This window comes from Equus caballus, chromosome 21 (assembly GCF_041296265.1).
Source record: "Equus caballus isolate H_3958 breed thoroughbred chromosome 21, TB-T2T, whole genome shotgun sequence".
Taxonomy (NCBI): Eukaryota; Metazoa; Chordata; class Mammalia; order Perissodactyla; family Equidae; genus Equus; species Equus caballus.
In genome coordinates this window covers 30838916-30864229 of record NC_091704.1, presented here as the reverse complement: position 1 = coordinate 30864229, position 25314 = coordinate 30838916, and the positions used below count along the sequence as shown (strand labels likewise).

The window sequence follows — 25314 nt, the reverse complement described above, 5'->3', positions numbered from 1 at the left end:
AACCCTTTCGAGAGTGGAACAATTAAGACTTCAGTTACTGACAACTGTTTTAGTTGTACTTGAAAGCTCTTCAAACCATAAACAAGTCCCACCTAAATAGCTCCCTTCCATTTCAGTGGATCCTGGGTTAGGTGTTAAGCATTCTAACTTGCTCCTTTGTTATAAATTAGCTTGAAATATTGCTACCAGTATTAGAAACAGGAGGAATAAATTTATATGTGGAAGTATTTTCACCTCCCAATACTCCAGAGTACTGTTAAAACGAGACAGAAAATGTATTTGTCCATTTATTCATTCAATCATATGACAAACATTTATGGAGCTCCTAGTATCTTCCCTATATTAGACTAGGAGGAGCTGCTAGGGAGAGAGAAACATAAACACACTCTCTTGTCCTCTTCTTGCAAATCTGTATGTATTAGTCATAGTTCAGATTCTGCCACGTCCAAGGAAAAGACTCTTCAACTGGGTACCAAAAGCAAGGTCAGGAGAAACTCAACGGCGTGATTCTATTATTGGTCTAGCTTTCTGGGTGTGAGAAACAGGAAGAGTAATTGCGACAACTCTAGGGTTCTTTTAAGTCTTGAGTCATAAGCCAGATCAACGGTTACCGGTGAAGGGCTTGTCAGTTTAGCAGTTGTCTCTATTCAAGGAGATAACTGGTTGCTCAGGAGGAAATGCCAATGTTCACCCCTACCCCAACCTCCCTCCCACAGGAAGCCCAACCTTTCTGAGCACAGTTGAGAGGTTCCCCATTTTGATTCCACTTCCCTCCCCACCCAGCTGACCCTTGCAGGGAGAATGAAGTCTGCCATTTTGCACAGTTTTGCCTTTTCTGCTGTAAATAAATTGTTAAGACTCTTAAACCTGTCAGCGAAGCGGTTTCCAACCCAGTCTGGGGGTAATAATCTCCCTTTCTAAGAGATAAGTACCCTGAGTAAGGCAGATTGAAAGACAAACTAACACACCAAAGTTGCTGAGTGCACACAACTCTTTGAAGATGCTTCACCTCTCAGGCTTTATTTGCTTAAGGAAAAAAAAAGTCTAGCTTGGAGGTTTCAGAAACTCACTTAGAAATTACTAGACACTCCCTGGTAAAAAAACGCCAGTGCATTTTCTTGTGCAGGAGCCAAACATACACTTCTTGCAGCAGAGAGGTAGATGGAGGAAGGTGAGCAGGGAGGGCCTACTGGAGTTTTCCAGAGGAAGGATGTTTCTGGCAAGGCTGAAGTTTACTCGAATCTCCCAAGTTCGAAGAAGTAGAACAAACTTCTACCTTTAGGACAGGAAAGCATGAATTTTGCTCTGGGAAATGAAACAAAATAAGACACTCAGATGAAAAATGTTAACTTTTTTATTTTCTAAAATCAAGTGAACTCCTTTTCTCCAGGGCAGGACATTTATTCTTGGCCATTAGGAAAGAGCTCCCTATCAAAGATAATGCATGTACCATCCCTTTGGCGAGGATCTTGTCCACCCTCCATGGCCTGTTCAGCAGCCACTGCACTCCTGTTTTTTGCTGATAGAACCCTAATTTTATTCAAGTGCAGGGCAGCAATATACACAGGGAAGGTGAACCCTTCCCCAAGCACAGGGAAATGGAACATGATTAGTCTGAGCCTATTCCAGCAAACCTACCCTGCCTTCCTACCTATAGTGTGGTTGGGCAGGTGACAGTAGATTCTAGGATCTTCAGGGGAACAGTTTCCACCTGAATCAAAACAAAGGCATTCCTTCCTGACTTTGAACACATCCATGTGAGGCAAGATGCTTGGATCTGCAGCGGCCATCTTGTTCCCATGAGGGAGAAGCAAGAGAAGAAGCCACTTGCTTCCCTGACATCACTGTGTCGTTGAGCTTACCTACCCTGAAACTTCTTGATGTGTGTGATAATAAATTTCCATTTTTCAAGACTCCTTTATTTGGGTATTCTATTACTCACTAGCTGAAAGCATCTTACACTATACAGTCCTTGAAGTCCAGAACACTGGGGAGCACCCTCTGGTCTTCCACCCACCCTGGTCACCAGTGATACTGTCTGAGCCTCCACAGTCCCCTGTACCAAGATAGCTTTACTGTTTCAGTGTCAAAAGTGGGCAACGTTGGCGGTGAGAGAACTCTGCTGAAGACTGCCTCCCCAAAGCCTAGTGTTCAGTGTCCCTGGGGCGATACACGGCCACAGCCCTGTCACTGGCCGGGACTGCCTCTGGGAACCTGTAGGAAGCTCCTGAGTAGCAGTAATGCTACGGTGACCTTGCTTCCAAGATTCCCAAGGTTTTTAGTAATAGGCAGCTCTGACTCATAACTGGATTCTGTTCCCAATGCATTCACTCAGAGGTGAGAGACTGGGTCCTGAGACAATGGGCAGGTAAGGCTTTAAAATGACATCTGGAAATTTGAAATAATGGTTTGGTCTAATAAGTGCCTGCAAGACTCAGTTCACCCTCTGCAGTTCCTGCGCCAGCTCGACCTTGGCATCTGCACCACCACAAATGTGTCACACTGATGCATTTTCAGCACACCCTTGTCCTGGCACAAGACATCTGTCCTCCAAGAACTCTCTTAGTGGCCAAGAATTTCTTTTTTTAACTGAACAGTGCCTATTTACCTTGAAAAACTAGCCAGGGAGTAGACTTAAGGAAGACAAAAGCCCTGCAAAGGTGATCACAAGGTGAAGATTCTGTCCCCTCCACAAGGTTTTCATGTTACAGCTTGACTGTCCATGACCCAAAAAGGTCATTTCTAGTTCTTCAAAATGGTGTTTTTAGAAGAGAGATGTCACATGTCATGATCGTAACATGCACTTGAAGAGTTTATGTTGGGGTATTTTCTCTTCTGTTTGTTTTTAGCATCTTTCTGGAGCCCAACTTCCTGCAATTCTGATTCTCAGGCGGGGGTATAGTCCAGGGAACTTTCTCTGTGCTAAGCCCAGGAGATTCTGACTTGGGGATTTCATGTGTCCACTCTGAGATACACTGCTCTGGACTCGGAGCCAGGCACTTCATCTTGTCAAAAGCAGCCTCTACCTTCTTCTCATTATAAGTAGCCTTTTTTTTTTTTTAATCCGATTTAAAATGGCTCAGTCAGAAGTTTTGCCAGAGCACTCACCAAAAATGTCTGTATTTGCATTTTGTTGATTCCAGAATCCAAAACATTAAAGGAAGGCTTGAAAAGGAACCCAATATTACTTTAGAGAGGAGACTTTCTATAGTTACTCCACATTGTGTAGGAACTAAACAAGGCTAGTGTTCTCTAGAACACACTTTCTGGCAGCTTCATAAACTCTGTTGTCTGTTTCACTGCGTCTCCCAGCATCCCAGGGAATGACCCAGGGAGTACCTCTGTGCAGATGAATAGGTTGCCTTATCTAGTCGTTAGAAGTTCCCTTTTCCAGTGAAAACCACTCTGAAGTTGGTCTCAGACCAGGGACTGGATTAGAGGCCTCAGCTGGGCAAGCACCTCTAAGTAAACAGAAGGGGTCACATGATTTATCGGGTGATGAGTGTTTGCTGGAAGGCATGTGGTGTGAGATTACTGTCCAGTCAGAGGGAGAGAAGAGAAAAAAAAACCCACTGGAAAACTCCTACTTGCTTTTGTTTTTAAGGGAAACTCCCCTCCTGTGTGCACACTCCCCAGGAGGCTCTTTCTGAACCAGTGCCTCCCATCAAAGAGTGATGCTGGTATTCGATGTAGTGGCTGAGCTGAGCGGGTGGAGGGTTCTAGGAAGAGGCCGCTCAGCTGATCATTCGTGAGCAAGCAGCTCTCCCCTGGAGGAGGCTTCTTTCCAAATGTTACCTGAGGCTCGTCTCAAATATTCCTGTTTTAACAGGCCTTTGCCTTGACCAGGTTGAGTTTTCAACTGGTGACCTGAAGAACATTTGTTTAATGCTTGAGGATAAATCACCCTCGTGACAGAAGAACACACTTGTTCCAGGCTTTTTTGGGGTGGGGACAACCAAGCATGCAAGTTAAATAAGAAAAGGAGGCAATGGGTTACCCAGGCCCTGGTCCACAGGAGAAGATGCCCTGGGCTGACCACACCAGCTGTTGAGCTGCTTTATTCATTACCCAGTTTCTAGAGTTTCAAATGCTGAATACCCACTCTCAGGAGTCAATCGCAGCTGATAAATTCCAGGATAATGTTCATATCTTCTCTACTGTGGACTGAAATTTCCGTATCAGTTCTACAAATCAAGGAGAAAAACACCAACAGCTTACTCTAAAAAGTGGGCGAAGGGCTGGCCCCGTGGCCGAGTGGTTAAGTTTGCGTGCTCCGCTGCAGGCGGCCCAGTGTTTTGTTGGTTCGAATCCTGGGCGCGGACATGGCACTGCTCATCAAACCACACTGAGCAGCGTCCCACATGCCACAACTAGAAGGACCCACAATGAAGAATATACAACTATGTACCGGGGGGCTTTGGGGAGAAAAAGGAAAAATAAAATAAAATCTTTAAAAAGTAGGTGAAAGATATGAATATACAGTTTAGAGAAACAGAAATGTTAATAACTCAAACACATGAAATCATGCTTAATTTCTGTTAAGCCAATTTAAAATTATTTCAAAATGAAAAGACATGGTTTTAAAAAGATGGTTACTTTCACTCATAATAAGAGAAAAGAAAAAACCACACAAATTGGAAAGACGTGCAAAGGGGGCTTCTGGGCTGTAGGTTATGTGCTGTTTCTTGAACTGAGAGTTCGTTATAGAATGGATTTAATTTGTGAAGATTATTAACCTGTACACTGATGACATGTACTTTTAAGAATATATTACAGTTCAATTAAAATTTTTTAAAATTACATTGCGATTCCATTTTTTACCTAATAGAGTGGCAAAGATAGAAATGTTTGCTAACATACTGTGTTGACAAGATGTGGAGAAATAGACATTCTCATATATTAATAGTTAACAGGAATACAAAATGGTACAGTTTCTGTGGAGGACGAATAGGCAATATCTATCAAATATACAAATGTACATACCCTTTGACATAGTGATTTCACTTCTGAAATTTATCCTACTCACACCTGCACAGAATGACAAGAACACAATGTCATTCTCTACAGTAGTGTTTGTAATAGCAAAAGATTAGAAACAACCTTGATGTTCATTTTAGGAAACAGGTTAAATAAGTCATGGTACATTTATACAATGGCATATTACCCAACTATAAAACAGAGAGAGGATTCTATTGCACTGCAATAGAATAATCTCCAAGGTATATTGTTGCATAGAAAGAAAAGTATAGAAAAGTGTGCATAGTATTCTATCAATTGAATAAATAAGGATACAATTACATATATCCTTGCTGACATAAAATTAAACTATCTCTGGAAAAATATACAAGAAAATGGTAACACAGCTTCCAGGTGGGAGAGCTAGGCAGTTAGGGGACAGAAGCTAGAGGGAGACTTTCGCTATATATTTCTTTTGTACCTTTCGAATTTTAAATTCTGTGAAAGTATAATGTAGAAAAAAAAAAAATCTTAAGCCTGTATTTTCTGCCATGTGTCATATATAGACTTTTTAATTATCACTTGGACTCCACTTTCATATTTTCTCTCTCTCATACTCTTTCAGTTGTAAGCCACCCATCAAGTCAATGACCTCTCCTTGGGAGCAGGGAGAATTCTATCACATCATATCTACACATTAATTATTATAAGACACATCCTGACTGCAGAAATGTTCAAATGGGAAAACCACGTGCCATCTAGAATGGAGGAAATCAGTTAATTTGCTTTGCTGACTACTCATTTATCAGGACCCAGACCATAAACTACCATCAAATGGCAATCATTAACATATTTTTTAATTTAAAAAGTATTGCCATTTTCAAAACCATTAGGAAATACCAGGTATGCCTTGTGAGTTTCCAGGAAGGGAAGTCCACCTGGAGAGATGCTGAACCAAAGGAGGATGAGTGGAGGCTCCAGAGAGGAGGGGCCACCAGAAAGGCACATATCCCAATTTGGCTGAAGGCCATAAGGGAGCCATTTCCAAAAATAGGACCTTGAGGGTTTAAAGGGGCTCTTTTTTCTCTCAGTTTAGAGTTAACCCTGCAGAGGCATTTCAAAGGACAACTCCTATCAACCCAACTCCACCCTTGGCTGTACATTTTTCTCCTGATGGAGGCTCATGCCTGACAGTTCGTTGAAATAGGGAAGTAACGAGATTTTCCTCTCCTGCTACTTTCTTTTAAAAGTAATTACTGCAGTGTAGGATACCTAGAAGCCACTCCTGATTGGAGACATTCCTGTCCAGTATGTACAATAGGGCCTGCAGCATCTTCCAGGAGAGGAAAGAAGAATCTTACCTGGGGAAAAAAAATCAAAGCTCGGCTGCTCTTAGGTTGCTGCTGGTGCTAGCCGCACTACAGGCTGGCTGAGGTGACTCGTTCACCAGCCAGCCTCTGAACACCCAGGCTCAGCTATGAGGCAGGAGGACCGCAGATAGCAGCCCTGCCCTTCACCGGGTTCCTGTGAGTCAGACATGACCATGCCCTGCAAAGTGAAAACACAGACCGCTCCAACTTAGAGTCTTGTTTTGCTGGATTTCTCTGTGTACTGTGAAAGAATTTCAATCTAAAATGGAACCAGAGGATATGAAATGGAGAATCTAATGCACGAGCCCTCAGAAGAAGGGAAGTTAAGAACTTAGAGACTGATTTCCTGTAAATGTCTGATTTACAGAAAACCAAGACTTATTGCCTGACCAATGAACGTCCACCAAGAATCTCTCCCCATCCTCAACCCAATGGACTTTCTGCTTGGACTCTGAGGGGACTGTCCCCTCTTTGCCCTCCTTGACCATAAACATAGCCTCCCCCAGCCCTCAAGAGACTCGCCTGTAGCTTGCTATAGCGTGTATTTCCTGAACTTCTATTCCTTTGCCAGTCCTGAATAAACTCAATTTCTGGTAATTCAAGCTTGCCTCAGTTTACCTCTTTATTTAGGTTGACAGTACCATCTCCCTTTTGTTATAGGGACAATAAATCAACAATTTTGGATTTGGATTTTGTTCCCTCCTGTTAGAGGCTGGTCATTGGAAAAGTCTCCTTTAAAAGATAACAATAAAATATTTTTACATTGTTTGGTGGCTAGAAGAAACCTCAAACATGTCTCCTGGCCTATCTCTTAACCCTCAGAGAGATGGACTCTATCTGAACTTCACAGATCTCCAAGGATGCAGTTTCCAAAATGTCATAAATTCCTCTGGAAGTTTATTCAAGTAAATGCTTATTCAATCTTATCTTAGTCGAGTGGCTTTTTCATATATTAGAACTTCCTAGATTGTGAAAATGGAGAGTCACTGAACAATATTTTCCTAGACCTATCTAGATTCTAGAGCTGGCTAAGATCTTACCAATCATCTTAATTCAAACTGTTTGTTTTATGGGCAAGCAAACTGAGGCTCAGAGCAGAAAGCCAGAGCAGATTCAGGTGTAGACCCTGGATTTCCCAACTCCCACTCAGACCGGCACTCTTACAACTATATTAGGGTATTTCTTATACACAAAAAAGTCCCTACTCTCTTCTCCAGGCTAAAAACTTTTATCCCCTAAACTCCTCCTTTTTTTCCTCTTCAGTATCACTTACTAAGTAGCAGTACCATATAGCTGTCCCACTAGCTTTTGGTCTACTATGACTACCGTATCATTTTCTGCTATTTCCCTTTGCTTCCTGAATAGGCTCTTGTTTCCTTATATCTGGGTAGTCTGTTTATTCTCCCCTCCATTGTACTATCTCCTGTGTCTCACTAATGAGCTTCATCCTGTTTTTGACAGAGCATTCTCTGTTTTGACAACGTAAAATTGATCAGTGAATTAAACACATGTGAAACATCTCTAAATACAAACTCACTGCAGGGAAAGATTTGAATGCTGTCCGTTTCCTTGCAGATAATAACTTGGAAGGCAATTTTAATAGCCAGATGAATTCTGAATGGAGAGCTCTGTTTAAACTTTGTGTCCCATAAATAGAAACAAAGTGCAGACATCCTGCCTCTTGATTTGACTTCTTTTGTCATTTGAAGCTTTCAGATTTCTCTTTCCTTCTTTCGCTCATGAGACTGCAGTCAGGGAGCATCCCCGGGTGGAGCAACCCCTCACTTCCCTACTGCAGGCAGAGCCCGGGAGACCTGGGGCAACCCCTCCCTGCCTTTCAAAGCTGGGTCTGGTGGGCCTTTCAGATGAATCACCCACACAATCACGGATTTGATAACTTGACTCCAAAATGAGATACTCCATCTCATCAAACGGACATTCCCTAGAACTGGGGCAGGAGTTCAGATGATTCAAGAATCTGAAATTGCATTTTTAAGTTTATCTCACAGATTCATAGACTTTCAGAAAGAGAAAGACTTGAGATATTATTTAGACTTGGGATTGATAACCTGGGGCCCACAGATAACTTCAGAGTCCGTGGATGGATTCAGGGTTGTAGCAGTTAGGAAAGGGTAATTTATGCTGTGGTAAGAAAATGATTCCACAAATCTCAGTGGCTTCAAGCAGCAAAAGCTTATTTCTTACTTGGGCCACATGATAATCCAAGTTTGGCTGGGGACTTTACTCCTGCACCATTCATTCCTGGACCTGATGGAGAAGCCACCATCAGGAACATTGCTGGCTTCTGTACAGAACAAAAAGAGAGCACTGCTCTTCATTCTTCAATCCAGAAGTATCATTCAGAACTTCTGCTCACTTTATATTGGCTGATGCCCGAGTTCAAAGGTGTGAAGAAGCGCAATCTTCCTGCAAGGAGGAAAACAACACTGGAGAGCTGTTTACTGCAGGGTTCCTGAACCCTTGAAATTGCATGCAAAATTACATGTGAATAGGCATAGATGCCTGTTTCTGGAAAGTAGTTCTGTAGCTTTCAACCTATTCTGAAAAGAGTCTTTGACCTCCAGCCCCCAACCCCCAACTATCACCACCAAAGTTAAGAATCAATGATTCTAGTCCAAACACCTTGTTTTACAGATGGAAGAATCTGAAAGCCAAATCTTTCAACACCTTGCTAAAAACCAAAATGACTTCCTTGAAATTGCCAAAACAACAGCTAATTGGGAGCAGAACCAGCCCCTAAGACTGCCTTAGGGAGAGGCCACACTTCCAGGTACAGCAAAAGGCTCTAGCCTTTGCTTAACCAGCTCTCTGCATTCAAATTTAATTTAGAGAGGAAGAAAGAGGTCATGGGAAGGGGCTTTGTTTCCTGTAGGTTTCAAATCCCAAATGGATGTTGGAAACTGGTAGAGGATCCTCCTTGGAAACTTTTGAAAAATAATTCATTTGAAAATACTTCAATGCCAAGAAAAACGTGACCCCTTGTCCTTCGCCCCCACTGTTCGCCTTCCCCTTCAGCCCTCTTTCCTCTTGTCAGGTAACCTGGGCGTCCATTGTATCCTTCCAGCTTCCTCATGTCTCAACTGGGCTTCCCGTTGGGGCCCAACAAAAGGCATCATCCTGGAAGAACTGGTTTTTCCATCTCTTTTCATAACTCCATTTCCTTTTCGGAAGACCATGTGTTTTCCTTAATTCATTTCAACTCCCCATCCTGTCACCTCCCTTTACTTTACCCCCACTTTCATCTCAGGCTGGAATATCACTTAGCTTCTCAACCAGCACGGTAATGTTTTATTTTAGCTGTGAAAACAAACAAAAGTTTAGGAATCTCCTTCTCTGACCCTCCAGGCATGGGGACCAATACTAAGACATATGAGAAAACTTGGCAATATATCTACATTCTAATTCTCTTTTCTCTTCACCCAATTTTCTATGTTGGATTTATGTCAGGTCATGAAGGAGGACGGGGAAAACAAGGCATTGTATGAAACCTAGATGTTACTGACTATAGGACAGAGGAAAATAAAAAATCAGATTAAGAATTATGTGAGGGGTAATTGCAGGAGGCCTAGAATCAGGGGTGCTTGCCACCTTCAGGTTTTGTGGAGCCTGAAGAATTTGGGGGCCTCGATAAGAAAAATAAGTTAAAATTGCAAATACATGGCTAGGTGTCCAAGCAAATACCAATTTATATGTGAATTCAATTACAAGTTTAATATTTATTTAGAATTCTCCATCCTCATCTCCCCAATACCCTACAGGAAGATAATTATAAGGGAGGGGATATTGGAGTGGAAACAGACAGTCATATCAGCCAATTTATTAAAATAGAACTATCTTACATTTGCAAATTTTGCAAAAACACACAAACAAGGGAATGTATTACTAGGGCCTTTCCCTTGGAAGGGGCCCCAGCAAGTGAGGAGCTATAAAATGCAATTGTCATTACCTCTGAGAATCAAACTACATTAGAGATCAATGTAGCCAAAATATCTGAAAGGTGAGTCAGGTCAAGGAAGCAGCAAAGTCTGAAGCAAGGTCTAATATGTATAAATTTTAAGGAAGTCCCCACTAGTTTTTTCTACTTCCACCCAAGCACCCCTTCCCCCCAAATTTTCTGCTATGGTTTAATACCCAGGGCATCTAAGGATTTACATTTTGACGAGAGGTAACCTAATTGAAAGGGATCCTCCTCAAAGAAGTGACTTTAGGTGTTACCAATATTGAGAGGGGGGCAGAGTTTTGGAGGCTACGCCATGGAGTCTTTTCCAGAGTCTCTCCAATCACACCATGGTGTCTTGGAGGTAGGAAGAGGAGTTAACGAGATTTTCAGTACAGAGCCTTGGGCAGCCATTAGGCGAATTAAGAGCATGGAGGCTTCCCTTGGGGATGAGGGGAAAAAGGGAAGGACAAATTCCATTCTTTGGCTGGCCCTGAAAGCATCTTACTGATACTTCCTCCCCACCACATATCCTGATTTATTCTTCTCTGGATCAGTACATGGATCTTCCCATTGATAAGATTAGACAAAGGGATGGCCTCTCCCTCTCAACACAAGAACGGCTGAGAGTGAGGAGACTCTTATTGGAGGAATTGTTCAGTGAAAATGGTATAAAGAAGAAAAAAATTAATTCCTCAAAGCCAGAAAGGAGGATATGAAAAAGATATGTTTGGGTTAGATATCCGTTAGAACCGATGATTCTTCCTAACTCCTTGATTTTTTCTAAATCTAGTATCAGATGATGATTCTTATTTAGGATAGAAATCCTTTGGCACCTGCTCTTTAGAACTATGTTTATCAAGACTATTCCTGACTAAAATGGACCTGTGTTCTTATTAGAACACAACAGTGGTGCTTACTTCCACATACATGCACCCAAGCCCTTGCCCCTGCCTCACTCCTACAGCCTGCCCAATACATATAGAGAATATGTAAGTGATTGTACACCTGTGATCTGACTATTAAAATCACATTCATTCCACCAGCAAGCAACTTTCATATTTCATAAGCTTTAGTACGTAATCCTTCATAGCAACAAGTCGTCAACTACATTTGGAAGTCTTCTGTAAGATGTTCATTAACTCATGTAAAAACAGTTTCTTTCCTGGGCAATGGAAAGAGATTTTTTCTTCCAATCTAAATATAAACACAAAGGAGAAATGAAACTACAGGACTGATAACAATACTATGGTTAATTCTTTTAAAGACACTATCAGCAGGAAGAACCAATGGGAGTGTCCGGAGGGGTGGGAATGAGGTGGAGGGAGTGTCAGAGAATCAAGGAATTAGCCAGGTCCCAAAGCCAGAGGCATGATTTGACATTAATCCTGTTCTGGAGACTCAGATTGAATTCTAAATAAGGTCTATTTTTATTTTGGAAGAAAATCACTCTTGTTCCTTAGGGAAAATATTTTTACAAATTAATTAAGTCAAATAATCAGTCTCTGAATAATCCTAAAATTTGAGGTACTTTGGTAGTTTATGAGGACACACAGGTGGAGAGTGTGTTAAAACAGAAAATCGCAGGACTTGGCCAGTGGATGAAGGAGGGTCTTCTTTCCTCTTCCTGACACCAATTTGTCCCTTACATTAACTTGAGCCAGCCTTTTGTGGATGGCCAAGTCCTATTAATTACAAAGACTGCCAGATGAGGGCCCTTTCTAGTATCCTGGGTTTGGGAACAAAATTAGGGGAGAGGGAATAAAAGTATCTCCTGTGTTAATAACAGAGCCCAAGACTAGACCCACTTTCCACCACTCATCCTGGGATGGCTCTGAGCAATTTAGCTGCTTCCTGCTGTCCAATATAGCTACAAAGAAAGACTGAGCCAACCAGATGAGAATGTGTGGACATGACCCAAGGGTGAGCAGGGGTAGGTTGACCTCACAGAGTAGAGACCCAAACAGGGTCTTGGGTGAGTGTCAGAAGACGGGAGTTTGGATGCAAACTCCTTTTCATTGCATTGAGAGAACCACTGCATTTTTCTCGACTGTACTTTCCTCATGTTCAGAGTAGTACCAATGGGCTAGATGATTTTGGAAGGACCCTTCCAGCTCTAAGGTTCTGACTCTAATCAGGGGGTATACAGATGGGAGGACATTTAGTGCTGGAGGTGCTTATGTTTGAACCATAAAATGACTGGGCCAAGGTGTTGCAGAAAAGAATTAAATAGTAGATTGCTAATTGGGAGCTATTGTTATTGTAATTGCAGCCACCCTAAATCCTTTCTGAACCCCCAATGGGTATAAATATATAATAATGATGACTTTTATTGATAGGGCCCCAGTAAATGTTAGAAGTATTGAATTGAATGAATAGATGGACCAAGTCACCTCTGAGGCTCTGTCTAACTAAAGATACCCCACGGTCCCAAGATTCTCTTTGGGAAACTATAAACAGGTAAGGTCCAGTGTCTTTAGGAAAGAGGTATAAAAAAAGATGAAGCTCTTATCTTCTTTGCTTCTCTTTCGTTTCTTCCTCCATTTTTAAAACTTAGATTATCTTGGGGATTTGTATTTTCTTGGGAATCACAGTCCTATTGGATTAGGGCCATACCTTTATGACCTCATTTAACCTCACATTACCTCTTTGAAGGCCCTGTCTCCAAATACAGTCGCACTGGGGGTTAGGGCTTCAACATATGAATTTTAGGAGGATAGAGTTCAGTCCATACTACACCCTAACTTCCAGTCTAAGATTCCCTCTATAACGACACGCTGCATGCCAAGAGCAAGATCAATGCAGGAGTGCGTGTTAGTGTAAAGAGGAAAAAAACTTATTTCATCATTAAGTTGTAAAAATGGAGAATCAATGTTTTTGGAGAGATTTCAAATAATTATGACAGTCTTGGGTATTCAAAAGCATTTAATAAAAGGTAATAAATATAAAGACAAAATGTCCTCCCTTGCTCTGAATTTAAGCCTATTTCAAGGATGCTTTGAGGGCCCATCTTTAGGCAGCTTACAGAATTAATAGACTTTAATATCTCTACCAAGTGTTTAGCCTGCAGGAGAGGAGGCTGAGATAGGAAAAATGCCTATTTCATTAAATATTTGAAAGAGGGTCATGAGAAAGCAGGACTGGATCATAAGTCACAAATATCTGGCATAAGTGACATCATCTCCCCTTCTTCTACCCTTGGCAGACATTACTTATCAATCATGGCACTCACCAAACAAAGCCTCAGGATACACTCAGTACAGTACTTTAAACAACACTATTTTTCGAAAAGTGGTATAAAAGATGAAATAATAAAAATAACATTGTCAATAGCTAACATTCATTGAGTGCCTACCAACTGCCAGAGATTGCTCTAAATTCTTTCACTTATAAACCCATTTCTTCTTGGCACTAATAGAATTCACATTTTTCAGGTGAGGACACTGAGGCACAGGTACTCAGTGAAGAGGGGGAGGAACTTGGATTTGAACCCAGGTCATGTGGCTCGAGAGCCATGATCATTATTCTGATATAGTGTTTACCCTCCTTGGGTAGGATTTATCCCGTATAACTTCAGAAGCAGAACCAGAGCCAGTGAAGGGACACTGCAGAGTCAGATGGGGTCAACATAAGAAAATAACTTTTTTAACAATTAAATTTTTCTAATAATGGCATGATAGCAATTTTTTTTTAAGATTTTATTTTTTTCCTTTTTCTCCCCAAAGCCCCCCAGTAATTAGTTGTATATTCTTCGTTGTGGGTCCTTCTAGTTGTGGCATGTGGGACACTGCCTCAGCGTGGTTTGATGAGCAGTGCCATGTCCGCGCCCAGGATTCAAACCAACGAAACACTGGGCCGCCTGCAGCGAAGCGCACGAACTTAACCACTCGGCCACGGGGCCAGCCCTGCATGACAGCAATTTTGAGTGCCATATCATTGGAGACACCCAAGCAGAGTTGTAGAACTCCCTGTTAGGGTTGTTGGGCAATGGATTCTGAATTGGATGAAGGAAGGAGTGGGTTGGATTACATCACCTCAACTTCCTATTTGGCTCTAAAATTCAAGGATTCCTTGACTTAAGCAGTGCCAGGAAAAGTGGAAGAAACCCACAGTGACATCCTTCCTGATCCTTTTTTGCCATCTCCCTTAACCTCCAGCATTGTCAAGCAGAAAGAATGTACAGGATCTGAATAAATCACACTTCATTTTAAAAATAGACACTCGATAGATGGCATATAAAACTCACATAGTCCCAAAATACAAACAGTAGTCTTGAAAAGACTAGATTGAATTCTATAACACCATTGTTATTTAATTGTCTGGACAGGCTTACTCCACTTCTTATCTTTACTTTTCTGGAAAAGGGTACAAAGTTATAGCAATAGTAAAAGGTAAGTTTGTTAGTTGTTAATGAAGTTGACAATGTCTTCAAACATTAACTCTCTGTCTCTCCCCAGGAATGGTATGCTTTGCAAGGCAAGCATCCTTTTCTGGAATGTGACCTTGGCCATTCCTAGCAGCAACAGAGAGAAATGCCATTTCTATGAGGTTACCACTTACTGATGGGAAAGAGAACTAAAGGCGAATGCCAAATCATTGGAGACAAAAACTCGCATATGTCAAATACTGAGGAATCTTCTAACATTTTATGTGTCATTCCTTCCAAGACCTTTACCTGAAAGATTCTTCCATGCTTCTGAGAGTCTGGAGCATTACCCTCTAAGCCAGGCGTGAATGGCCAGTGTCATTTTTGCACAACTCCCGAGATCTGTTAAGATAGAGACTGACCTTTTCCTTGGCCTAGCTCCAATCCAGACTACAGACTTACCGCTTACCTCCTGAAACTTAAAGAATAAAACTCACAGGGAGTCTCTTCTTATTGACTAGCTAGGATATTTCAGAAGACTGGCCACTAGGTTCAGCTTTGGTCCAAACTGGTCTACTAAAATGAGATGTATGACCTTGGGCAAATCACTTACGACCTCAACCTCTCTGTCTCTTATTTTTTGATCTATAAATTCAATGTAATCCCAATCAAAAACCCAGCAAGTTTTTTCTTTCTTTTTTTTTTTTTTTTTGAGGAAGATTAGCCCTGAGCTAACATCTGCTGCCAATCCTCCTCTTTTTGCTGAGGAAGACTGGCCCTGAGCTAACATCCGTGCCCATCTCCCTCTACTTTATATGTGGGATGCCTACGACAGCATTGCTTTTGCCAAGCAGTGCTGTGTCCGCACCTGGGATCCGAACTGATGAACCCTGGGCTGCTGAGAAGCGGAACGTGCAAACTTAACCGCTGTGCCACCAGGCCGGCCCCCCGCCAGCAAGTTATTTTGTGGATAGTGACAAACTGATTTGAAAGTTTATAGAGAGAGGTAAAAGACCCAGAATAGCCAATACGATATTGAAGAAGAACAAAATTGGAAGACTGACACCACCTACCTTCAAGACTTACTATAAAGCTACAGTATTCAAGACAATGTGGTACTGGCAAAGGACTAGACAAATAGATCAATGGAACAGAACAGAGAACCCAGAAATAGATCCACATAAATATAGTCAACTGATCTTTGACAAAGGAGCAAAAGCAATACAACGGAGCAAAGAGAGCTTTTCAACAAATGGTGCTGGAACAACTGAACATCCACATGCAAAACAATGAATCTAGGGGTCAGCTCAGTAGCAGTTAAGTTCCCATGCTCCACTTCAGCAGCCCATGGTTCACTGGTTCAGATCCCAGGCATGGAGCTACACACCACTCATCAAGCCATGCTGTGGCAGCATCCCACATACAAGATAGAGGAAGATTGGCACAGATGTTAGCTCAGGGCCAATCATCATCAAAAAAAAAAAAAAAAGAATCTAGACACAGATCCTATACTCTTCAAAAAAATTAACTCAAAATATATCACAGACCTAAATATAAAAGACAAAACTATAAAACTCCTAGAAGACAACAGGCAAAACCCTAGGTGACCTTGGGTATGGCAATGATTTTTTAGATACAATACCAAAGACCTGATTTGTGAAATACATAACTGATAAGCTGGACTGCATTAAAACGAAAAACTTCTGCTCTGCAAAAGACAATGTCAAGGGATGAGAAGCAAGCCACAGACTGGGAGAAAATATTTGCAAAAGACATTGCTGACAAAGGACTATTATCTAAAATATACAAAGAGCTCTTAAAACTCAACAATAAGAAAACAAGCAATTTGATTTAAAAATGGACCAAAGACTTTGACACCTCACCAAAGAAGTTACATAGATGGCAAATAAGCAAATGAAAAGATGCTCCATATCATATGTCATTAAGGAAATGCAAACTAAAACAACAATGAGATACCACTCTATACCTATTAGAACAGCCAAAATCCAGAACCCTGATAACAACAAATACTGGTGAGGATGTGGAGCAACAGGGACTCTCGTTCACTGCTAGTGGGAACGTAAAATGGTACAGATGCTGTGTAAAACAGTTTGGCAGTTTCTTAAGAAACTAAACCTACTCTTACCATACAATCCAGCAATTGGGCTCATCGGTATTTCAAAAGGATTTGAAAACTTATGTTCACACAAAAATCCACACACAGATGTTTATAGAAGCTTTATTCATTGCCAAAACTTGGAAGCAAACAAGATCTACTAAATCCTTCAGGAGATGAATGGATAAATAAACTGTGGCGTATCCAGGCAATGGAATATTATTCAGCACTAAAAGGAAATGAGCTATCAAACTATGAAAAGACATGGAGGAACCTTAAACACATATTACTAAGTGGAAGAAGCTAATCTGAAAAGGTGACATACTGTATGATTCCAAAATATGACATCCTGGAAAAGGCAAAACTATGGAGGCAGTAAAAAGATCCGTGGTTTCCAAGGGATAGGGTTCAGGGGAGGGATGAACGGACAGAGCACAGAGGATTTTCACCACAGTGAGATACTCTGTATGATCCTATAGTGGTAGACACATGTCATTACACATTTACACAAACCCATAGAATATGCAACACCAAGAGGGAACTATAATATAAACTATGGACTTTAGGTGATTATGATGTGTCAATGGAGGTTCATAAATTGTCGCACATGTACCACTCTGGTGGGGGATGTTTATAACGGAACAGGCTATGCAGGTGTTGGGGACAGGGGATATATGGGAAATCTCTGTACCTTCCTCTCAACTTTGCTCTGAACACAAAACCATTCTAAAAAATAAACTCTTAAAAATATATATGTGATAGTGCTCAGAGCCTTGTCAAAGTTCTCCCTTTATTAAAGCCATTAGCTGACACTGCACAGCCCTGAGACAGTCACTGTGATAGGGTGTCAACCTTGAGGTCATAAAGTGCTGGGGAACAGTTACATAAAAGCTAAAGAGGGACTCAGCATGAGGTCAGCATAAGGCCAGGATGCGGCCACAAGAAGCAGCGATTATCAGGTCTTCCAGCTGTATTCACTCAGCTCAAATGTTCTTCTTTTGGATTGAGTTACTGAAAGTTCACTCAAATAGGCAACTTGATTGATAATGGAAACCAGGACTAATCCCCTTGGGTGGGACTTCTTTCGCTCATCAACATTTTTAGATGAGTGAAATTTATATCCAATAACTTTGAGAAGTGCTACTTACTGAATGCGCCCTCCTGGAAATTCATCCTGCTAGAAGAGTAGAGAAATATCCTGAATTTCAATTGATCTACTAGTCCCCAAACACATATGACTACAGATCCTTTATTGCTTGTTAATATTCTCTATATGTAGGTTCTACACATAATATTTTGGGAATTTTGTGCTAAAGGCACTCTGGAGTAATTGACAGCCACTACTCCAAACTCTCTAGTTTTGCACATACACATCCCATTCTGGAGACTAATTCCAAACTCCTTAGCCTGGCTTTATAAGGTCCTCCACAATATCTCCCCAATCTAGCTTTGTAGCCTCATTTCACACTACACTTCTATGTGAATCTTCTGTTGTAACAAAACTCTCCTATTCTTTGTTCCCTAAATAGTCTGCATCCATTTCTGCCTCCCTATTTGTGTACATATTCTGTAGGAAGGTCTTGAATTTCATTAGGACTAGGGGCAATGTCAGAAATTCTTAATTAGTCACTTAACAAATATTTATTGAGTGTTTGTTTTAACATTGTATCTCTCAGGATGCTTTGTTACAAGCAACAGAAATAGGCTCTAGCTAATTTAAGAAGGAGAGGAATTTATTGAAAGGACATTGGGTAACTCAAAGAATTTCTAGGGGGTCCAGAGAATAAGGCTTGATGACTATGCAGCCAGAAACACTACTGTAAACCCCACTGCAGGATTCATCCAGTGAAGACAGCAGGGCCGCCACCCTGTGTCTGGACATTACAGCTTGCACTGCCAGTACCGGCAGCACTAGTCCTTGGATGCTGATGCTAGAACCACTGACTCTGCTGCCTCCAGGAACTACAGTGGCAGCTGCTGTAAACAATGTTCATCACCAACGTGGGTTCTGCATGTTCTCTTCTTCATACCACTAGTGGATTCAAGGATCATCTGATGGGTAAAACCTGGATCACATATGCATGTCTTAACTGCAAGGAAGACTAGGAAATCCAGCGTCTGGAATTTTCAGCTTTGATAGGAGGACTGGGCTCTGTCTCGTAAGATAGGGGATTCCTCAAAGAAAGGAAGGAGCTTCAGATGATGGGTGGTCAAAAAGAATGACAATTATCCGCATAGGGAAGGAAGACAATTCCTCTACTCTCTAGGTCCTTCTGGCTGGTCTAAAGAATTAAACTGACACGAGACAGAATAAAAGGAGAAAATCAAAGAAAGTTTAATAACATGTATACATGGGAGAAACCCAGGAAAGCTGAGTAACTCACCAGAATGGCCAAAGCTACCACCTTAAATATCATCTTCAGCTAAAGACAAAGGAGAATGTTGGGGATAGTGTTTTGGGTCTTCAAAGGGGAGGAAGGCAATTTACATGGAGATGGAAATGCAAACATTTGTTAAACAAGTGTTTGCTGGGCCACCAACGGGCAATGTGACCTGGAAAGACAAAACTTTGATAAAAATGGGCTTATTGGTGCCCTTCTAGCACACCTGTTTTACATTATACTATACTTATCTTATGCTGTTAGCTCTTTCCTGGAAGAGGCCTTCTATCTTAAATTCTTTTAGGCAGTTATGGGGAAGGTCAAAGTTTCTTTCAAAGGAAACTTTTCAAAAGTTTCAAAAGAGTCTTTTGTCCTTAAAAATAATCAAGGCAAAGAGACACATTTTGGGGTGGTTAATTCTGATTCCCCACATCTGGTTATGTGATAGATTACTGGGAAACAAGAGAAGGAAAGACTCTTCTCCATTCTCCCAAAAGTGTTTACCTAAGTAGACAAGGTAAACAGATGAGATGATTAGAAAATAAGGTAACTTTTAATAATATAGTAAATTGGACTGCTTAATTAAAAAATATTAAAATGATGTTGAGCATACCCAACAGAGTTAGACAAAAGTATATACTTCATAGCCCCAAGCCATTGCTTTCCCAAAAGATTTTTTTTCTAGGGCAAACTTTATGTAAACAAGATCTGTTTCCACCTGGAATATTGCCATACATCTTCCCAGCTCCACCTTCCAGGTTTATCTGCACAAAGGCAAGCTCCTTGGTTCCCTAACATGATGTCTGGTGCCCAGGAGGTAGACATCTAAAAATACAAATATTTATTTAAAGAGAAATACCAGCTCTTTTCCTCCCCTGGGAAGACAGACCAACCTTAAGGCTGAAGAATCAGAAAACAACGGCATGAACTTGGGAATGGATGTAGGTCCTTGACCTGGAATCAGCTAGGTAGAGAACGTTCCTGAAGTCCTGGGAAATTCAACAGCATTCTTCTGCATTGTGTGTCTACCTCCTTCCTTGGGGAAGGGCAGGGCCGGGCGGCACTGGTGAAAAACCACAGTGCGGAGCCCAGAGTTAAGTGCTTTTCCTGTGCTATGTCAAGGTCACTGCTGCACAGAACATTTGGGGCTCTGCTTCTGCAGTCAGCCAATGGCCAATCAGGATTAACAATGGAGCCATGTGGGCAGAACTGGAAAAAGATGGGTCACTTGGCTGCTTACGGGACATTCAAGGTCAGTAGCCAGGGTCCCTACCCATGGTAGCCACCCGGCCCCCAGGCTTTCCTGCTCCTCCACTTTTCTCTTTGAAGCCATGCAGCTCTCTGCTTCACATTCTTCACCTTTCTAGGAGTCAATTTGGCTTCCAGAAAGAGCGTGGAAACAAAACAAAAATAGAAGGAATTAGATGACACCTTCACTCCTCCAAGAAGGGAAAGCTTGATTGAGCAATATGGTAGAAAGGGAACTGACTCAATAGCTTTCTCCAGTTACTAGTTGGGTGATCTTGGCGGGCTGTTCTTCCTCCATATCATCATCAGTAAAATGAGATTATGAGATTATTATTAGTACAAAATTACAAAGAACAACAGCTATCCCTCTACCTACAACTAGGTTAGTTCAGAAACTGTTCTTCAGTCCTAAGTGACATAGGAGTGATCGCAGCTCGAGCTGCTGGTGATAGACAGTCAATGGCCTTCTGCTCTGGCTCTTGGCTTTGTTTGCACCCATGAAGGTTCTCAAGGAAAAGCTCTTCTGTATTCAGATTGGCTGGTGTGGCCGGAGCATGAGCAGTAAGAGGAGCTCTCATGCAGCCTGGGCATCCACCCCACCCACTCAGATTCCCTCCTTTCCACATCGCATGTGCGCGCGCGCACACACACACTCTCCCAGCCACACAGCCCTGATAAATATATAAAATATGATAACAAAGTAATGACTAATGTTCTAACAAGTGTGGTATAATGCAGTGCCAAGAATAGAGACTCTGAACCTAGATTGCCAGGTTTGGAAATCCTAACTCTGCAATTTGCTTGCTCTATGACCTTAGACACATTACCTAATGTTCAGTGCCTCAGTTTCCACATCTATAAAATAGGATAATAACAGTATCTATATTAGGCTGTTGTGAGGATTAAATAAATTAATACACATAAAGCACTTAGAACAGGACCGAGCACACAGTTGCTATTCAACACATTAGCTAATACTATTATTTTCATACATCTAAATGAATACAGTTGTATTCAAAGTATCAATAAGAGGAAATGTTATTGTGCACATGTGTGCCAGGTGTTATATATACACGATTTTATTGAGTCCTTACCTTAACCTCAAGTTCAGGACTATTCCTCTGACTGATGGTCAGACAGGTTAAGTAACATGTCCAAGAGCTAGAAAGTGGGGAGCTGAGATTCAAACCCAGATCTTCTGGCCCCAAAGCCCCCACAATGCGTGCTTTCCCTCCCTGGGAAAGTTGTCGTCATTACTCAAAATATTCAAAATTCCTCTTTGGGAATTTCCTTCAGAGCTCAATGATCTTGCTTAGAATTTCCTTAGCGCTAGAAAAACTTCTTTTGAAAAACAGATTATTAGTAATTTTCAAAAGTCATTTATTGTCAAGGTGAATAACCCAACTGGGTAATGTTTTGGGCTAAAAATAAGGTATGATTAACGTCTTTAGGTGGCTGGTAAAGTGGCTCTGGAGGCAATTCCTGAAGAACAGTTCTAAAATGTTTTTGAAAAATTTGGTATCATAGGAAAACTGCATTTCCCAGCTCTCATTTGGTTGTTTTGGTTCTGATATGTGTCAGTAGATAGTGTTTTTGGTTTTTTGAAGAAGAAGAAGAAGATTAGCCCTGAATTAACATCTACTGCCAATCCTCCTCTTTTTGCTGAGGAAGACTGGCCCTGAGCTAACATCCGTGCTCATCTTCCTCCACTTTATATGTGGGATGCCTACCGCAGCATGGCTTGCCAAGCGGTGCCATGTCCGCACACAGGATCCCAACCAGCGAACCCTGGTGCCAAAGCGGAACGTGCGCACTTAACCGCTGCACCACCAGGCTGGCCCATGTAGATAGGGTTTTTAACAGCTAGTTGTAACTTCTTGTATGTGAAAGAACATAGACTGAGACTGCCTTAGCATAACTGTGAGTAAGATTTGGTGTCCTTCTTTCCATAGTGATGTCCTCCTCTGGAGTCCCTGGAATATTCTTGGGGCCCCAGGCTCTACAAGGCCCAGGACCATTGTGGGGGTCAGCGTGACAGGGGAAGAGGTGTGACATCGAGCTTGGCGTTTTCTCAAAGCACATTTGAGCTAGGTGTTATTTCATTTCCTCCTCCTAACAGCCCGTTTCACTGGGAGGAAACGGAGGTCCAGAATGGGTCCATAACCTACTGCAGCTCACAGAGCCAGGCGGACAGAGCAAAGAGGGATGGCCCATGGCTCCAGCTTCCCTTTCACCCCTGCCTGCGGCCAGAGCAGTGTTCCAATCAGCCCAGCCCCAGGTACCTCCGTGCTGGGCCCTTTAAAGCTGCCTAGATCCAGAGGCAAAGCAGTGCAGGCAAGGGTGTAATTAAGTAATTACTGAAGCTGTTCAGGGTAGGGCCAGGCCTTCTGGCCCACTTGTTCCTGGCTCAAGCAACACGGAAAATACCAGGAGATCATCCCCTTTCTGGAAGTGGTTTACTCAGAGGCCTGTACTTCAATTAGATGGAGCTCTTTTTCACCTCCTCCAGCCTCTAGGGCTAATGCTTTGGAGACTCTGTCCCCACACGCCACTGCTCCCAAGGTAGGTTGCCTTGAAAAGCTGCTAGTTGTGTTCATGCCCTTGATACAGTAGCACACGTTAACTTTGAGCCCAGCCAAACTGGCAGATCAAACAAGGAACAGCTCCCTTCTCAGGTTCCATTTTATCTTATATTTTATCTACCCCAGATGAACTAACCTACAGAGAGATGGGGAAACAGGGCTGTGAGGGAGATAGATGGAGAAGAAAGGTAGCGAAGTTTGTACTTAAATAAGAAAAAGTTACAATTGCTCTAAGAAAAAAAATACTTGTAGACAAGAGCACATGCTCACCAAAAAAAGATGATCCAAACCATGTTAACTATTATATTTGTTCTCTGACCACATAACCTCCAGATTCTTGACTTGTTCCATTCCGCTGATTCTTTTCACACTATACCTGTTATAATTCACCTGTTAAAAAGGGCTTTGAAGTCCTGTTAATATGTGACTCTGGGAAAATCCAATCTAGGGAGAAAAATTTACTCCTCCACCACTCTGGGGAATCAGGCTGTCTAAGAAGACGCTGTTTTAAAACCAAGAATAAGGCAGAGATTACCAAGATTAGGTTTCACTCTTTGCTGCCCAAATCCTGATCCCTAACCCATTAGAGCTAGTTTTGCATGATCCCTTTTCTGTATGTGCAGGAGCTGGGGGTAGGTTTCTGTTAGATAGAGGAAGAGTCAGGAGATGGGTCATGGGGAACGAGAAGGAAACTCATTTCACGAAGCTGACAAAAAGAGGTTCATGCCAGTAACAGCACGGATGATACAGACTTGCTCCTACACGCAGAATAATCATCCGTATGGGAAGTTGCTTATGAAGCTGATGACATTTAGAGTTTGGCATCTCAGCAGTTTTACTTTTGATCTTGGAAAACTGCCCAAAGTAACCAAGTCATTCACAGTCTGGCTTGCTTGCCATTTGAATTCTTTTGGGGGCGGGCGGGGTGGGGGGGGAGTCGGTCAATTGACCTCTTAATCATGTGGTACCAGAGGACTACTTTCTGATCTAAACTCAGCGAAATGGATGGACCTCAAAACCTGTGATCAAATAACAACAGCACAAACTTCATTATACAGTGACCTTATTTATTCTCCAAATCCCAGCCTGCGGCAGATCACGTTTGACAAATTTTAAACCTCTTAAAATGAAGTCTAAAGCAGAAATTCAATAGGCCTTCAATTACATTTGCCCCAGAGGTAGCCAATAACATTGCTCTGTTCCTCACACGGCTCCAGTTAAAGCTGGATTCTTACTACACTCAGTCATTCAGGCCTCTGGGCAGAGGCTGGCCTGTATGTCAGGTCTCCTCCTTCACCTCCACTCAGAGGCTCTGAAGGTGGGCTTAGGGCAGAAGGAAAAGGACCCTGAGTTCTAGAGTAGCCATTCCAGTCAGGGAACAGGGTCCTTTTGTTCTTCTGGGCGGTCAAGGTGGGTGATGGGAGTGGGGAGAGGGAAGCTGGGTTAGGTAGAGACAAGGAAGTTGGGAGGATTGGATGGAGATAGTACAGGGCAACTAAATGTTTCCTCTGCTCCTGAGAAGAAAACGCTGAATAGGAAGCAATGGACGTTGGTCCTTGAGGGCAGACAGGCACTGAGTATCCATGCTTGGGGAGTGACATTGCCACTGAGAAGAGAAGCCAGGTTAGATGCAGAGTTTGACCGATGACTCCAAATATGAGGCCAAGTATAGACATCTTAGTGAAAGACTGGAGAGCATATCATTCCTCTTGCTGATGACAAAAGTAGATTTTAAATTTTTGATGAAACTTCTTTTTGAATTCCCTAAAATTATCGGGCAGTTTTGGCACCAAAAATTTGAGAAACATAGCTTTAGTTTTCTCCTACCAATATTTGGGAAAGCACTCACGCAGCTCGAGGGCACCCGGTATGTGTGAAGCGGCTTGAACCCCAGACTGGTTGCCTTATTGATACTACATGCTCACCACCTTGGATGAACTGACTTAATAAGGAATAAGGATTCAGACAGAGCTGGCTCCCCAGGTGGCTGGGAGCAGGATTGGTTTCAGCCGGTAAGAACTTTCGTGGCTTTAGCAATTGTTCACGGCTGGCATCTTTTTTCCTTGGTTAGGGTCATAGCAGCACTTGTGGCTAAATATTTTGAAGATCATCCCTCATGGAGATTCTGTTATAAAAATCAGGATATGTTGTTTTGGCCATTCCATGTATAAGTGGTCGTAGTCACATATTCGAGAGTTAATGTTTAGATACCGTAGGAAAGGCTTTTTACAGAAATACCAAAACAAATTACTGAGTTCCACTGAACTACAGTTACGTGTGTAGGAGAAATTAAATAATATGTACTCACTTCTCCCTTTTTGGAACTGTAATGGATAC

At 42.0% G+C, this 25314-nt stretch overlaps 1 long non-coding RNA gene across 2 annotated transcripts; it reads right to left on the bottom strand.

Moving 5' to 3' along the window:
- Nucleotides 1–274: 274 nt before the first annotated feature.
- On the bottom strand, nucleotides 275–6504 carry LOC138919945 (uncharacterized). Of its 2 annotated transcripts, none has more exons than XR_011430540.1 (4): nucleotides 6318–6504; nucleotides 4984–5028; nucleotides 4103–4184; nucleotides 275–1305 (listed from the first exon to the last, which is right to left on the bottom strand). It is a non-coding gene; the product is annotated as an uncharacterized lncRNA (long non-coding RNA). The 2 variants fall into 2 exon arrangements; XR_011430539.1 differs by having other exon boundaries at nucleotides 3998–4184; nucleotides 6318–6435.
- Nucleotides 6505–25314: the final 18810 nt, after the last annotated feature.